Source organism: Microtus pennsylvanicus, chromosome 14 (genome assembly GCF_037038515.1).
Source record: "Microtus pennsylvanicus isolate mMicPen1 chromosome 14, mMicPen1.hap1, whole genome shotgun sequence".
Taxonomy (NCBI): Eukaryota; Metazoa; Chordata; class Mammalia; order Rodentia; family Cricetidae; genus Microtus; species Microtus pennsylvanicus.
The window spans coordinates 68,329,286-68,347,839 of NC_134592.1; positions in this window are offsets into that span (position 1 = coordinate 68,329,286).

Sequence of the window (18,554 nt, forward strand, 5' to 3'; positions counted from 1 at the left end):
ATTAGAACACAGATTAGATGCTATCTTTTATACAATCTGTCAGTTTATGTAGTAATAATACTCAACTAGGGCTTTACACAAAAAATTTTTATTGCATTTCTTTTCTATTTGTTGCATTTTAAATTAATGTATAGTTCCACCATTGCCATCTACTTCTCCCTCAACTCCTCCCATGCCCTCTTCCCTTGTATTTCTTGAATAAATAAAAAAAACTATTTTGATAAATATTTAGCAAGGTTTATTAAAAAGCCATGACTCTTTGATAAATTGTGGTTCAGACATCCTGCTTTGATTAGTTTTCCTCATTCAATCCTACCAGTCTGGAGACAACAATACACTAGATGATGATAGACCAGAACCTGCTCCAGGAAACTGCTGGTCACCATTAGCAGTTGTACCACTATCTTTATAGACTGAGAAAATGACCACGTATTGCTACGCTTTCAAATGATGGAAGATATTTTGGTACATTGCATTTTCAAAAGGATTATGGTAAAATAATGTTAAGATACGTACATAATTGATAAAAAAACAAACTGTGTACCTATGTTCTATTAGTATGAGAATAACGGTGATAAACATTTTCTTCTTTTATGCTATTTCTTTCTACATTTTAAGTATTTATTTATTTAGTCATTTACTTTAGTTAATTAGTTAAGATCTTGTTCTATAGCTCGGTGTGACCTTGAACTCATGGCAATTCTCCTGCCTTAGGCTCCCAAGTGCTGGAATTAGAGGCACAACTAGATTTCTTTCAAAATAAAGAAAGAATTACAGGAAAATGTGGAAGGGAATTTGGGTTTCTAAGAGATAAAAAACATTTTTGTGAGAAATTAGGTTTTGGGTAATGGAGAAAAGTTAATTTCCATCTTTAACTTTTCCATATAAGCATGCCAATAGTGCTTCTGTCTGGCAACTTTTGAATGTCACTTTCCTCCAACTGTGTGTGTGGGAAATGAGGATTTGGATGATTTTACAGGTTAATAAAATTCTTCAATTTGTTTTGATGTTGTTTTATTTTTGAGTGTTGTTTTTTACTGAAATAAATTTGAGTTTTGATACTTTTAAACACTCTGATGTGCCTATGTTTGGCTTGCTAAATGGGTTCAGCATTTCTCTAGTGGGAATTACTATCACAAAGTTTTTATTAAATAGAATATACAATGATGTTTACAAAAAGGAAATTAACTCAACTTTCAGATTGTAACACAAATCTCTCTTGTTAGCTATCAAACTAATTGAGCTATGTATATTAAGATTTACAAGTAAGATCATAATGGTCATTCTAGTAAGACCACATGATGCTTAACCGCCTCAGAGAAATCAATAGGTTGAGATATTAAAAGAAAATGTTATCATTTTATGTTCTTGTGCCATTCAAAAAACCACAGATAATGCATAATCACTTTAATGATGCCAATATAAAGCTTTGTTTGGTTTCATAATGTATTTTGTAAGTTGGAAAATGTTTGAAACTAAGCTGAAAGGAATTGGATAATTTTCAGCTCATGTTCTTTATGACCTAAGAATCTCTACTTAAGTGAGCTATGGACCAAAAGGTGGAAGAAAAATGGTAACTTAAGAGGAGGATTTGGTATAAAATGAGTTTTTCAACTGTTTCTCCCTTAATTCTGCTACTAGTGCTTTGGATAAGCAGGTATTCCAGTGTTGTGCACCTGCTTATTAAAGCCATTACACCTTATGATGGACTGAATGAGGTCACTTGACTGGGATAACTGCTTAGTGAAGACAGACACCAAAAAGAAATCCCACACTCGCCCAGAAATGAGTACAATAAACGGTTCTTTATTTAGGGCTAGGCCCACAGATCACAGTCCTCTGTTTGAATGAGAAAACAGCAACCGAATCCAGCAGCTGGAAGAGAGAGGGAGGGTGCGCTTTACATTGGCATTTATAGTATAAGAGGCCACGCCCAAGTGGGCGGGTAACTTAAAGGCTACTGGCTGAAGGATTTTCTACAGTACTTCAGTAAGTATTTTCTTTGTTTTTTTTTTTTTCGAGACAGGGTTTCTCTGTGGTTTCAGAGCCTGTCCTGGAACTAGCTCTTGTAGACCAGGCTGGTCTAGAACTCACAGAGATCCGCCTGCCTCTGCCTCCCAAGTGCTGGGATTAAAGGCGTGCGCCACCACCGAATATCCCTCAAGTTAAATGTGTCTTTGGTAAGAGTCTTGTTTTTGAAGATTCTTTTTGTAACTGGGTAGCCACTGTGTCTTTTGATAAAATAATCTAATCTGTTTGTGTTTAAAGTTATCAATATGTAAGGGTTTACTGTTATTCCTTTCTTAATTGCTTACTAGTTGTTGTCTTGTGTCCCACAGGTAAATTGAATTAATCTCTTTAATGAATACTGAATTTTGAGTATTTGCATTTTGTGGATGGTTCTGCATGTATGCTTCTCAGTGATATGATACCTTCCCACAGCTCAGGCTCGGTGTCTTTACCCAGCTTTGGTACGGTGATAATGCTGGCACAGTAAAATTATTTTGGAAATGTCCCCTTATATTTAACTGAATATAAAGGCTTAAAAAGTACTTGTGTTTTTTTTCTAAATATTTGGATAAAACTAGTAGTAAAGTCATCAGAAACTATTTTGTCTTTGCTGAGAGGTTTTGATCAACAGATTCAACCTTCTGACTTGTTATTACATTTTCAGACACCATTTCTTCATGATTCATTCATTTGATATGCTGCCTAATGCTTATAACTTATCTCTTTTTTCTATGTTTTATAATTATCAAAGCAAAATCATTCACAGTCCACACCTATCTTTGTATTTCTTTAGAATTTACACTTATGTTTCCTTCCTAATTTTCATCATTTAAGACTTCTCTTTTCTTATTTATTTTCAGGGTTTTCTAAATTTTTAATCTTAAAAACTCATATATTTATTTATTCCTTTAGAATTTTTTGGATGTATTTTAATTCAATTAACCCCTACCCCCTTTTCAACTCCTCTCGGACTTCATATACTCTTTCTACAGTCCACTAAGTCCCGTCTCTTTTGTCCCTATGTGTACAGGAACATCTACTGGATGATAGACAACCCATTAGGAGCCACTTTCTTGAAGAAAACTGACTCTTCCAATCCTAGCAGCCTGCAGCTGCCAATACTCCTCTGCCAATCCATCTGCTAGAGGTATGACTGGCTTCAGTTTGTGTAGAACTTGTAAGGCAACATCTAAAGTTGTTGTGTCTTCATGAATGCTGTGTCTCTGTCACATTCAGAAGTCAATGTTTTTAAACATTTCTCTCCAATTTTAATTTCTACAATGTTTCCACTGTCAATTCTGCAATCTTCTCTCATTCAAGGGAAAATGGCTTGCAATAGATGCCTTGTTTAGCATTGAATACTCCATAGTTACTTATTTTGTGCACCAAGACCAACTGTAGGTTTTGAGTGATTACAAAAAGAATCTTCTCTGATGAAGGTTGAAAGCTGCTCTTCTCTGTGTCTATAAGGTTATGTATTCCAAGGTCATTTTGATATTATTATGCTCATTCAGAACAGCAGACAATAGTAGGGTCTCTGTGGGGTAGACAGTCTTTCCAACCATGGGTTCTTGACCAGATTACAGTACCAGACATGAGTTCAGCACTAGGAATTAGGCCTGAAATCATCCAGAGAGGAACTGATTGGTGATTACCCTCACAGCTTTCATGCCACTGTTTCACCAATTTGTATTTCTTGCAACCCACAAGCATAAAACAATATATAAAACAAAATACTAACCTATCAAAGTAGAAGCAAAACAGTCACACCCCATGAGTCCTTTAACCTTTGATCGTCAACTTGACAGGATTTGGGATCAGCTAGGAGAAAACCCTCTGGGCATATATTAGGGATTATATAGAATATGTTAAATGGAGTATAGTTGTGAGCAATTACCTAGATTGGGCTATTCTTTGGACAGGCCTATGAGGGTTTATATAAACTAGATAGCTCCTAGGCATGCCTGTGAGGGATGACCTAGATTAGAGTAGCCTCTGGGCATGCCTTTAAGGATTTACCTAGATTAGGATAGCTTCTGGGTTTGCCTTTGAGGGATTATCTACATTAGGTTAACATTTTGGCACAACTGTGGGAGATTATGTAGATTAAATTAGCCTCTGGGCATGCTTTTCAAGTCTTATTTAGATTATGACAGCCTCTGAGCTCTGAAGTTATCTGTGAAGGATCTTATTCCCAGAGCTGGTGTGGGAAGACTCACTTTAACTGTGAGTGGCACCATTCCACTGGCTAGGGTCTCCATTAGAATTCCTCTCCTTCTGCTTCTTGACCATGCTTGAAATGAGAAGAGGTGCCCTAAATCTCCATTTCCATGACTGTTCCAGCTTCATATGTTTTTGTCAGTGTATTCCTTCATATCAGCTAGAAAACCAATATACTTTAGAGCTACATACAAGCACATGATTAAGTGAGCCATTGTTCTTTCCTATCTAATTGTTTGGTAAAGTATTTTTGTACAAACTATGATGTTCAATGGCACATCTGAAGTATACAGGGAATGTATACGAATACTATTTCAGATGAGGGATAGTATTGAGTTAAAGACAGCAATCACTATGCATTTTCTGTACAATATAGGCAAATTATGAGGTGCATTACAATGATTCAAATTTTATCTTTGTCAGTTGGGTATAACCTGTGTTGTCAGTGGTAATAGAAGATGTCAGCTACAGAGTAGCCAATAGATGAGGGAGCCAGACTCTACACACTCATTCTGCTAGTGGTTCGGCAGATGCTTGGCGCGTATAACACCTTTTGTAACCTTATGTTTGGGATCTTCATTATGGATGTTCTCCAAACTGTAGGCATACTTCCTGGTTCTATCACGTATGTTTCTGTAAAACTAAGAAAGGAATTATGCATTATACCTATATTTTAAAAGCTAAAAATGTAGACTATTACTAATATATCTAAAGAATGAAAATTGATAGTTCAATATGTTATTAGCCAGAAAATATGAAAATTTTTGAGGGTTATCGATATGTATTTTCATGGAAAGTATATAGTTCATCATTTCAATGTCCTGGTAACCAGTTGTCTGTCTTTTTAAATGTTTCATTTTAAATTGTTCTATAACTAACTTATCTAATCTTACAAACAGTAAAAATTAAAAGTAATAACTAATTTTATTTTTATAACTATTTAAAGTACAGTTATAATTTTAACTCTCTCAACAGGACCGTAAAAGATACAGATAATTAATAACTGTATTATACTAATGAGGAAATAGTGGTCCCCCAATATTAAGTGGAAACTTGCCTCAAATATAAACAATGCTTTGTACCAGTTAAAGAAGGCGGGACAGATTTAAATAGGTAATACCTACTGTAATCAGGTAAATAGTGTGAGCGGCACTCAGCTCGGCTACACCGAGCCAGGGAGACAGGAGGGTGGATTCTTAGAACTAAAATATTACAAAAGGTTAGTCATTATAAACAGGATTAGGCCAGCTGTGTCTGCTTGCTGGCAAGTATCAAAAGTGCGACTAGGCAACGGTGGACCTGTCATCAGGTGCTGGCTCGAACCTGCCTGACTTTTGGCAATTTTGAGTTTTTTCTGGCTGGCATTCTAAGTAAGAGGAAGGTTGCCATCCTAGGGATCTGGCCTTCAATGGTTAGAATGGTGATAATGGTTTTTCAAGTCATTATATACCAAGAGGGCTCAGAACAGGCAGCAAAAAGTTTGGTCAAACAGAAAAAAATCTCTGTTACTTTCTAAGATTCCTTAGCAGGTGACAGAGTCACTTTTAAATAACTAGTAAGGCACTAGTTAATAATACAAGGAAAGAATCCACAGTTTTACTGATAGGTGGTCTCTAACCCCACCATCACAGACCATTTATTTATAAAAATCCTGTATATCTTATCTGACATTAGGACTGGATACATGAGCACAAACAAACATCTTTGATTTCAGCTCTTTATAACTAAGAAAACTTCAGTTACAGTGACCCAACCCTTAGGAAAGATCTATGTTCTAGCAGTCATTAATCGAGGCTCTGAGAACCTAGGATGAGTGAGAAAGTGACTCCATTTTCTGTGGACCTCTTTATCCTCACCACACTGTTGCAAAGGTTCATAAGCTGGTGTTTTAAATGCGTTCTCCTAAAAATTATTTATACATATATACACATATGTGGATCTTTCCATGTTTATGCATGTTTTTGCTTTCCTTTTATATAAAATAAAGATAATTTTAAGTTCAATGAGGAACCCCCATTGGGGTGATCTCAGGAATATCCAGATATAGACAAGTGCTTCATATGGCTAAAGGATGGCTGTCTAATACTAGAGTAGCCCAGCCATTCTATTCTGTAAAAACAAGATCTTAATTCTGCAAACATCTGCCAGTTATAAATATGTAAGATTCTCTCCAGCATATTGGTTAACTCCTGTAAGAATGTTGGTAACTGTAAGTATATTGAATATGTGTGATTTATTGCCCTGATTACACATCTCTAAAAGTCATTAGTATTCTGAAACAATTTAGTAACTTTTGTTCTTCAAGAAAGTACAAAATCATTAGTTTTCTTCTAAACCCAGTTGGGTTAGAAAAATTCATTTGCTTCTTGGGAGGTTCAAGATTGAGGATTCATATTGCACATAAAATATTAATCTTTGGTCCATTATAATTTGCAGCCTTTGTTAATAATGTATTAGATAGGCTTATTTCATAGATATGAATGTATAGATGGGTACACTTTGGGATGTGCTGGTCAGACATGATTCTGAGCTCATTCTCATGCCGAGTCCAATCTAATGCTTATTGGTTTAATGTTCTGAGAAATATGACTTAGTTCATAAAAAAGATTTTTCAAAGTGTGCTTACCCAAACATGGCTTCAGTAAAGACTGTCTTTCTGATATTGATCAAGCTATTGTCCATTGGTACACAAATGATTAATTCTCTATTAAATCTTAAGATATGGATAAGCCCCAGGACAATATTTTTAAACACTGTCAAGATAAAAGTACAACTAAAAACAAATAAATAAATGAAAAAAAACCAAGACTCCTCAGCCGCACCGTTCCTAGTGCGTCTACTTTCACAACATAGATAAAGTAGTCTAAGATTTATAAAGCATTTGAATAATTATAAACAGAAGATTTTAGATCCTGTGTTCTCCATATCCAACAGTATCCCATGTGTTTGTATTTCTCAAGGATTACAAATATTCTATTCTTTTGAAAGTTAAAAATTAAAGGCTTAAAAGAAAAATGAAGTTCTTTAATGGTAATTCAAATTTATTATGAATAAATAGTGCATGAAATATTGTATGTTTCCATAATTTTTATAATATTAACAACTTAATATGTATGCTATTCTTACATTTTTAATAAGTTGAAGTGATTTCCTAAAATGTGCTTTAAGTTTTGAAATGAACATAGTGTTCAACCTTTGAAAATAATCTTCTCTATCAGCCTATTGGGTGTGGTGTGGGAAAAATCCTGTACTAAGAAGATTATTATATCTCTGTACTCATTATCTTCATGAGCCCTGTACCGTAGCCAGGCAGTGCCCAGCCTTCTTTCTTCCCTCTTTCTTCTATAGAGTTCATTATAAACATGTATTCCTTTCCTAAAATGCCAAGACCACTGAAACAACACTGATCTCACAATTCCTTCAATTAGTTATTATTCACCCCCTCTAAGACTTTACCCATGATTTATTTCAACTCAGAGAACAAAAGATCTTATATTTACTTATCAGTTTCTACCTGAAAAATCTACCTGCATTTAGAGCATGTTTAATTCATTTATTTACTGACTAATCAAAAATTACTCCCAAGCTAGAGTATTGCTCAGGGGTAGAGCCTTTGCCTGGTGCATGCAAGATGCTAGGTACAATTCTCAGTGCTGACAAGCAAGCAAGCAAGATGAAGAAAGAAACTCACTTTGAATTTGTAATCTACCAGGCACTCTGATGGAGGTATTGGCTATATGATAGTGATTAAAACACCCAGTTTTTACACTAAATGAATTTCATCATCTGAAAAGAATACTGTAAAGTTGCTGTGTTCAAGTCTAGAATAAATTTGAAATGCTAGCTTATGTGACCTGGGTTTTGGCTTGTAGACATTGTGTGCAACTTATTTGTAGCCAATAGGACAGTGACAGGCAGCCTACTCTTTGAATACTGGTCCAATCTGGCTCTAGCCTATTTTATCCTGGTTGTTCTTTCTGTTCCCTCATGCTTAAGATTAAGAATCTCTACTTGCTTGTAACTGACTTCATATCAGGAGCCAGGTGTTACAAGTGGGGTCAGGCAGATTCTTAAGGGTGAGCTTTTCAATGATTCTGATGCTCTCTTGTTAATTTCCCCTTATTTATTTGTGTATATTTGTGTGGGCACAGGTGTGCCATGGCGTGCATGTGAACGTTAGAGGACAACTTTCAGGTGTTCCATCCTTCCCCCATGTGGATCGCAGTAATGGAACTCAGGTGGTCAAGCTTGGTGGCAAGTATGTTTACCCATAGAGCTGTTATGCTGTCATTGTGATTCTTGTAACAATCACAACCAACGTGCAATGGTTCTACATAACTCAACAACACGTAACAGTCCTCATCCTCCAATGAGATTTGCCTAAAATTTATCTTACAGGGTCATGAATGCACTTTTGATTTTCCAACACACATGTTTGATATGACCATCACATGGAATCATGCCAATTCCACTTTAGAGAACATTCGCTTTCCTCTTTGTAAACGTAAACTTCCAGGCCAATGGTTCTTTGGAGAAGATGAGGGGAGAATTACGACTGGTTTTGCTTTTGTGCCATCTCTGCCAGTATGGTTTCTATGATTCCCTCTCATTATGTATTAGCTCTACCTTTGGAAGTCCACGCCTTCATGCAGTGTTAGATTGCAGTGACCCCTTCTGAATTCCCAGCCATCAATCATAACATTATTTACCTTTGTATTCTTGATACCTACTATACCAGATGCTCATAATAAATATATGTGTGGGGGACAGAAATTGGCATATTCAACTCAGTTCATCCTTAGTGTATTTTGTTCACTTAAGAAAGGGGTCAGATTTTATTGTTTACCCACTATATATTTACAGAACTCTACCACAGAGAGTTTTAATTGGAAAAAAAAAATGAGTCAGTTTGGTAAACTGTGAAGCCATTCCCTTGATCTGGTGTGTTTACTTTCTATAAACAGAAGCAGGAAATTGTTCTGTAGAATTGTAAGTTTTCAAATGTTGTTCATTCATGATCCTTTGTCAATAATATATTTTATTTTTTTTTACAATTTCCAACAACTGAGGTGATAGACAAGGGGACCGTCCACCTGAAAGTGCATTCCTGGTTGACCCATGTGTTACAGGTCCTCCTCTAGTCAGCCCTCAGTTCCCAGGAAGAGTCAGGCCTGCTGCTGTGCCCAGCATGCAGTACGCTCTCAGCTTTGACTGACTGGATTGTCAAAGTGTTCTCAGGCACCTTTTAAACAGAGTGCCAAGAGGTTTTAGTTTTTCTTTCTAGTTTTCAAGGGCATGGGATTTACAGAAACAGTCAGCCTCTGTTTTGATATCATTGTTTGGTACAGGAATACAGAGACATAATTTCAGGTATTTGGCAAATGTGAATGACATTTTAGACATGCTGGATTATCATGACAAATGTGTCCCTCTCTCTTATCTAAGGCACACAATGAACGCATTGAGAACCTTGTGACATTTTATAGCCACGTGGAAGTCTAACTATTCTTTCCCCTGCCACAAACTCACCAAGTTAATATTTTTAAAGAAGATGATTATACATATATCAACACAATTCATATTACTTTATGAAGATGTAGCCCAGTATTATGTAAAGAGACTTCAAAACTTCCCAAATTTGAATAAAATATTACCAATCTTTAGCTGCAGATTAAAAAAAATAAACTAAGCAATTAGCAAATCACTGTTTTTTCATTTTTAATATTTTGTCTAAGATAGGGATTTCTATTTCTTCTGCCTTCACAGAAGTTGCACTCTTAATATGGAAAAAAATTAAAACAAAACACTGCAGAAAGTAGCAAGGGTAACTAGACCACACGGTGGTAGAAGTTGTCTTTGGACACATGGCATTTGTGCAGAGATATGAATGATCATGAAATATTAACCGACAGTTTAGAAAGCCGGAAGAAACAAATTCAGGCAGAGGCAACAATAAGTGGAAATCCTCTGATGAAGAAAGATCTAATAAAGGATAAGGAGGTCAGAGGCTGACACCGCATTGGTCTGAAGAGGCAAAGCTAGTAATGAAACCACAGGGAGAGAGAGCGTGTTGGATTCACTTTGCCACGGAAAAGAGTTCAAAATGTATTTAAGTAAAATGAGAATCAGTTGGAGAATTTTACTTTAAAAGGTTCTGATAGTGTTTAAAAACATGGCTTTGGGACCCTGGGAAGACAAAAGCAGGAAGAGGAAGCTAGGGGGGTTGACCATATTAAGCCTTTGGACCATGACATGTGATAAGAACTATTTCTGCTGTGTTGAAAACAGAATGCAGGACTTCCTGATAGTTTTATTATAGGGAGTGTGGAAATGAAGTTGGGCCACTCCATAGTGACATTCCTAACAGTGAGACAGATGCAGGTAGGGGGCATGACATGGAGGAAGGAAAACCCGAGGGCTCTGTCTGGGGCATGGTAGATGACCATCATTACGCCATTACAATGGAGTTTATAAAATCATAGAAAAGGAAGCTTTTGCCTTGTCTCATAAACAACTGCAAATTCAACACCGCTCAGGGGTTTCCTTTTATGTACTATTTGGTTAAAAGGTAATGAAGGATTTTATGCTTTTGCTAGTCATTTTCAGATTTTAAAATGAGTCCTCCAGTTATTCCATATGCATCTTTACACAATCTCAGATTAATAACAAATATCCTCATTTTCTTTTTTTTTTTAACATTTTTTTATTGATAAAAGAAGAATAAAGAAAAAAAAAAACAAATTTCCACCTCCTCCCAGCCTCCCCTTTCCCTCCCCCTCCTCCCACTCTTCTTCTTTCTAAATTTACAACCACTTGCTCTCAAGCATCCGCTCAGCAATGCTGGAAATGTGTGTTTGTTTGCCTTCTGTCTTCCCATTGCTCACACCTCTCAATCCTCGACTAGTTGAGGCTCGCAAATACATAAGGCATCGTTGGATGTATTATTTTATTATTTCTTGCCTCCCTTAAACACTGTCTTCTAGAGGACTAAGGGCTTCTTGGCCCCAGTCACTTCACCTCTTATAATGTTTCTTTCAAATTCTTTTTATGATTTCACACACACACACACACACACACACACACACACACACACACACACAATTTTGCTCATTTTTTTACACTCATTACACAGTTCTCTCTCCAGTTGAAATCCTTATTCTTTGTTTATTTACTTATTCTTTCTTCCTACTTGATTTCTTTTATTTTGACTCACTGAGATTAACTGTGGCCACTTCTATAACCATAGATGGGGGATTTCCTAGTAAAAACTGAATAACTCTTCCCATGGCCCCTCCATTTGCTCTCAAATTCATTAGACTTTTAATTATTGTTGTCAAACATATGCACATGTCTGTGTTTGCCTCTGTGTGTGTGTGTGTGTGTGTGTGTGTGTCTGTGTTCATCCAGACACTGTTGTTTTTTTGTATTGGTGTTCTGAGCTGACTATGAGTTTGGATATGCTTTCAGGGGACCTTTTCTCAAACATGTAAGGAAGAACAGTGTATACAAACCACAACCATTTTCATCCTCTTGAATGTCCTTGTCTTTGCTTAAGGGAAATCACAGGCATTGCTGTGTACTGCATTCTTCCAGGTATTTTCTTTTACTTGGTCACTTTTCAAAACTTTTCAAATAGTAAAACGAGACTTAAAAAAATCCCAAGACTTAGAAACTATTCCTATCAATAGTTTTAAGAACTAAAATACTTATAAATATCAGGGTCATGGGAAAGGATCAATATGTTTTTCATTATCTTCAAAGCATAATATGCTGTATTTCAGAAACTTTGTGCACACACAAGTATCTGTCTAATCTAATACTGAACTATGAAGGCAAAGTTGCAAACAAAGCTTTAGTAAATGGGAATCACTAATGCACACAAACAGCAGCTGTGACTGTTTTGAACATATCCATGCTGCCTGCACTACTTACCTTGTGCTGTCTAGTCTACCTTCATTAAAACACTCTACTTGCACAATGATGTAGACCAAAACCGCTCTAAAGATTCAGGTCTAGCAGACCAAAACCGCTCTAAAGATTCAGGTCTAGCTATAAACCAGACAAGAGTGACCTAGAGGCGTAGCTAACCAGTAGAGTGCTTGCCTAGCATAGCACAAAGCCATGGTTTTGATCTCCAACATTGGAAAACAAACAATTCACTACTATAGGTTGACCCTGACATTGCTTTTCACTTTTCGTCTCAGTACTTTATTTTGTAATTTTTTTTACTTAGATGCTCTATGTCATATGTAGCCAAGATGGTTGTAGAATGTATATGAATTTTCTAAGTCCACTGAATTGTTGAAATCACAGAATTTTTTTCTGAGAACAAGCAAGGAAACATAAAACAATACTGGGGCAATTACAATTCCAAATCTTAACATATATTTCAAAGCCATAGTGTTAAAAATGATGCAGCTTTGGCATCAAAACAGACTTGTAGACCAAGGGGAACAAAGTCAAAGATGCAAACATGAGCACATGAAACTTTGGCCAGTTAATATTTGACCTAGATAGCAAAAATATGCTGGAAAAAGAAAAACATCTTCAGTAAATGGTGTTGGTGAAATTCAATGCTTACATATAGAAAAATGAAATTAGATTCACATCTGTCACCTTGCAAAAAAATTTAGATTCAAATAAATTAACAACTAAATCTGAGACACTAAGCACATGAAAATGCTAGAAGAAAACTTAATGCCTGGTGTGATATATGTGTAGGGAAGGACTTACTCCAAGTGCTCTCAGAGTTAAGGTCAGCAACGGAGAAGTGGGACACTGTGGAATGCAAAAGTTTCTGCATAACAAAAGAAACAATCAAGTGGGTGGAGAAGAAGCCCACAGATAAGTAAAGTCTTTATTCCTCAGTGAGGAAACTTCTCTTTACAACAGGTAGAGGCCACTTCAGAAAACCCTAGCCAATAATATGCATAATTGTGGATTATAATCCCAATAGGTACATCTACTAAATAGTCCAATACCCAAGGCTCAGGAGACATTGTGGAAGAGGGGAAAGAAAGATTTTAAGAGCCAGAAAAATAGATACTTTTCTGTGAGACTGTATCTCCTAGTAACATTAGAAGCTACACCTGCAGATTCTCACCAACATAACCCCCAAACTCCATCTGAGCAAAGAGACACCAGTGCACACGCTAAGCTGTGCAGCTGAAAGTCCACAAAGCCTCAGCCCTACATGGAGGACTACAGGAAACTCAGGAAACTTGGGAGTTGGAGAAGAGGCTTCCCCAGGAAAGAGCACACTAACTGGTTACCCAGTGCCAAATGAGCCCACCATATCACTCTTTTTCTGTTCTTTTGAATTCACTGGGGACACAGGCAGGCCTAGAATCCCTACGTAGACCAAACTAAAGATCTTCCTACCTTGATATCACCAAACTTGAAGTGACAAGGGTAACACTACCATATCTATCTCTCTCATAACACAGTGACCTAAAATTATTTCTGATCATGCATCTATTTTTTTAATAATTTAACTCACTAGAACATCATGTGCCATGTATTATTATAGAAAGCCACAATGTCTCTACGGTAATTTGTAATACAAGCATTAAGAACATACTTAATATTCGGAATTACAGCCATTCTAAAGAAAGCCCTTAAATCACATTTTTGGTATCAAGAGTAACTGATTCTTAAACATAAATCTTATGATGAACTTCAAGTAATTTAGAAAATGACCCTAAAGACAAGTGCATTCAATCAAATGTAGAGTAGAAAACAATGAAAGGCTCAAGATAATTATTTGGCATTTACCAATGCGATTCATATGAAATTATCATTATTTGCCTTTGGTGCTTCAGACACACCACAAAATTAACTCTAGTGCAATGACTGGAGACAATATAGGCATTAATGGATGAGATTTCTTTTTACATCCCCTGAAATTAAGGTAGTATTTAGTCTAGACTCTAAATGAACACTTACCAAAAAACCATGTGGTTAATAAAAACAATTTGTTAAAAGAACCTACACAATTTTCTAGGGGCCTATATTACCATAAAGGAAATGTGTATTTGTCAGAATACATGATGAAAAAAACACTATATCTTTGATGAACTAAGAAAATGATTTCTTAATAAAAATGCTATTTGAGCTACAATAAACATAAACTCACACAGAATTCTTCACAAAAATTTAAATCTTTTCTTTTCCTCTGAAATTCTATGTGGTAAGCAATTTTCAGAATCCGAATGCATTAACACAGACCATTCGTGATGTCTGCAGTGGGGGAAAATACCACTTTATTAGGGCAATTCATTCACAAGAAACACAACATATTAACAGGCATAAAACAGAAATACTAGAATTCTTAAAATTAATATTCTAATACCAATATGTCTTTACTGGGTAAAATAATTAAATACTATGATATGTTACAAATAATTTATTTTACTTTGAAAAATCTGATTTTATTTTCTTTCAGTTTATTTATATGGTGGATTACATTGATAGATTTGCGTATGTTGAACCAGCCCTGCATCTCTGGGATGAAGCCTACTTGATCATAATGGATAATTTTTCTAATGTGTTCTTGGATTCGGTTTGCCAGTATTTTATTGAGAATTTTTGCATCGATATTCATGAGTGAGATCGGCCTGTAATTTTCTTTCTTGGTTGGGTCTTTGTGTGGTTTTGGTATCAGGGTAACTGTAGCTTCATAAAAGGAATTTGGCAATGACTCTTCTGTTTCTATATTGTGAAATACATTAAGGAGTATAGGTATTAGCTCTTCTTGGAAGTTCTGGTAGAATTCTGCATTGAAACCATCTGGTCCTGGGCTTTTTTTGGAAGGTAGATTTTTGATAACGGTTTCTAGCTCTTCGCGACTAACAGGTCTATTTAGATCGTTCACCTGGTCTTGGTTTAGCTTTGGTATGTGGTACTTATCTAAAAAAATGTCCATTTCTTTTGTATTTTCTAGTTTTGTGGCATACAGGCTTTTGTAGTAAGATCTAATGAGTCTCTGAATTTCCTCTGTGTCTGTGGTTATGTCCCCCTTTTCATTTCTGATCTTATTTATTTGCGTGTTCTCTCTCTGTCGTTTAATTAGTTTGGATAGGGGTTTGTCGATCTTGTTGATTTTCTCCAAGAACCAACTTTTTGTTTCATTGATTTTCTTAATCAAAAAGAAGTATATTCGTGTTAAATTTAGAATATTTAGCTTTCCATTGATCTCTCAAATAATTGCCAGATAGACGCTAACAGTACTCAGAACTGTGAAGTTAACATCCAATACCACATTTTCTAAGAAACCCCTCAAGGCATTGGTAATTTTAATTCAAAAATAAAAAAGGAACCTTAGCATTGGAATTCTAAGCGACAATGGGTTTCAAGAGCTAAAAATCAGATCCTTTGAAAAACAGATTTTTTTTTTTTAGTTTTTGAAGTACTCAAACCTGACTCCTCCAATAGAATACAGTATGTCCCAACTCCCAGATTATTAAATTCATTATTTCACCTTAGAATAGGAAAACTATAAAATGATTTTTTAATTATATAAAACATAAAGTACCCAGGTTAAGTTGTAAGAGCTTGAAACTTAACAGTCTTTTGCTTAATTTCTTTTGGTATCAAAGATAGTCTTATATGCTCTTGAAGATGAGTGATATTTTATTCTTCAGTTAATATTGAAGACATTTAGATATTCAAGCTGAGATTCAGAAGAGTAATATTCATCCTCTTGAGTTAAGCTTAAAACACAATATCCATTTTTAAGAAAAGAGAATTTAAAAACAGTTTTGTAATGACACAAATTTTACAAAGGATATGTCTTAGGATTTCTACTGCTGTGATAAAGAGACTGCCTTGAACAAAACAACAAGAAAGTGTTTCTTAGAGCAAGAATTTAACATCCAATGAATCAAGCTTATAATGAGAAATTGGTCATAAATTTCTGTTATTATATATAGATTCACTTTATGTAAAGGATCTGTAAATAAATGTGACCTTATTTATTCAGGTTACATTTGCATCTAGACTTGCAATCTTCTAAAAACATCTGAAAATATGTGCAACAAAAGTGAAAAAATTGTGAGCTGGCAAGAAGGTTCATCAAAAATAAAGACTAGATCTTGATCCCCAAAACCCACATTGGGGAAGGAGGTAACCACCTCCCACAATGTATACTCTAGTTCCCAACCAAGTATCATGGTAGGTATACCCCCCCAAAATACAAATACATACATGCACACACAGAGACACATATAAGCCTGCATACTCGCAAACACACACATGCGCACACAGACAGGCAGACAGACACACTCACATACTCGATAAATTAAGGTAAAATGGAAGAATAAAAGATGCATTCTCAATCCATTATCAAACTAGGGGATGGCAAGACATTTCCTTTGGTCATTGTTAAGCTAATGAAAGCAAGAACTAGTAGGGACATAGATAAAGCCAGCACACAATTGCATGTGCTTTATCAGACACAAAATGTTCACTGCATGGCAGTCTTAAGAGCAAGTACATGATTTCTGAATTAGTAAGAATTCTTTTCTATTAATTAAATTTATTTATTTTATATTCTGACCCATTTTTCCTCTCTCCTTTTTTCTCATACCTTCCCCACTTCCTCTCTTCGCCCCTGCCCATCCATTCCTCCTCTGTATCTGTTTAGGAAGAGTCAGGCCTCCCATAAATATCAACAAAAGATGGCATATTACGTTTTGGTAGGACTATGCATCTCCCCTTGTATTAAGCTGGACAAGGCAATCCAGTATGAGGAATAGGTCTCCCAAAGCCCTCAAAATTGTTAGGGACAATTGACAGGGCCTGCTCCCATTGTTAGGAGTCCAACAAGTAGACTATACAACTCTCTGTCTCTGTCTCTCTCTCTCTCAGACACTCACACACACACACACACACACACACACACACACACACACACACACACACACACACGAGTCCTATGCAGGCTCCTGGTTGTTGGTTCAGATTCTGAGCTCCTATGGGTGCAGGTTGGTTGAGTCTGTGGGTTTTCTTGTCATGTCCATGACCCCTCTGGCTCCTACAAGTCTTCTTTTCCTCTTTAAGGGTGGCTATCATCTTTATATAGTTATTTTAAGGTCATGTTTTTGTGCTTTGGCTGAATTAGAAAGTTCATATCTCATTGTCACAGAATACCTGGCTTTGGGAGTTCCATATTGCCTTTTGTGTTTTAATGTATTCTTGCACTGGCATTTAGGCATCCAGATTATAGGTCTAAGTGTTGATTCCTGGGCTTGTTTTTATTGGATGGGTGTTTTGGTCCTTGATTTCTGTTTTTCTCTTCTGATCTAAGTGGCCAAATGTTCTAGTGAATAGTGAGTCTTCTGGTCTAAAAGGGTGTCTCCTCTGTGATTTGATGGGTCTTGGGTCCCTAGATCTGGCTTGGCTTCTGGTAAGGCTGAAGTCTTCCTCTGAAATTGTAGGCCAGGATATGGCACCCAGGGGAGGGAGTACAAATTTCTTTTAAACATCAGATTTCCTTAAAAGTTTTAAGTCACTAGCTGCTCTAGGAAAATGCATTACATTGGATATTCATTAATTCAACCCCTTACCTAGAGAAATTTTTTTTTATAATACCAATTGGCTGGAAGAGTTTTAAAATTATTCTATCTAACAATCTGGAACTGATACTTTCTGGGGATGAAATCCCACCCATTCTTTGTTCTGGATGTCACTTTTAAATCCTTTCTTCAACTTAAGTTCAACATTTCAATCAAAAGTTGATGATTAGTAGTAATGGGAAACTTAGCTCCCATAAGGAGATCTATGTTTATATGCCATCACTGAGACTTCACTGTCAGGGTAGAGTAGAATACATGTTTTCATGTAAATTTTTCTTTTTCTTTTTGTAATAGAAACTATATTACATGGTATCATGGGCCACTCAAGTCAATATCTTATTAAAGGATATCTTATTTCCTTTCTTAGAACTTGACTTTAGCTAAGACTAGTTTTCTTGCTGTGAAATTATAATTTAGCAATTTGCACTAATATAATTCATGGCATATATAAATGGTCTGTCATTGTTTTATCATTTCCTTTAACAATTGTGAAATTTCCTTTTATTGGAATTTTGTTTCACCTTTAAAAACATTTTATTTATTAACCACTAAGTAGTGGCTCAATGGTTAAGACAACTTATTTCTCTTGCAGAAGACCTGAGTTTGTATCCCATCACCCACATGGTAACTCACAACCATCCATGACTTCAGTTCCAAAGTCTTTGATTTCTGTGGACACCAAGTACACATACACACATTCAAAACACCCCTATGTTATATCTATATCTATTAAAATATCTATTTCTATAT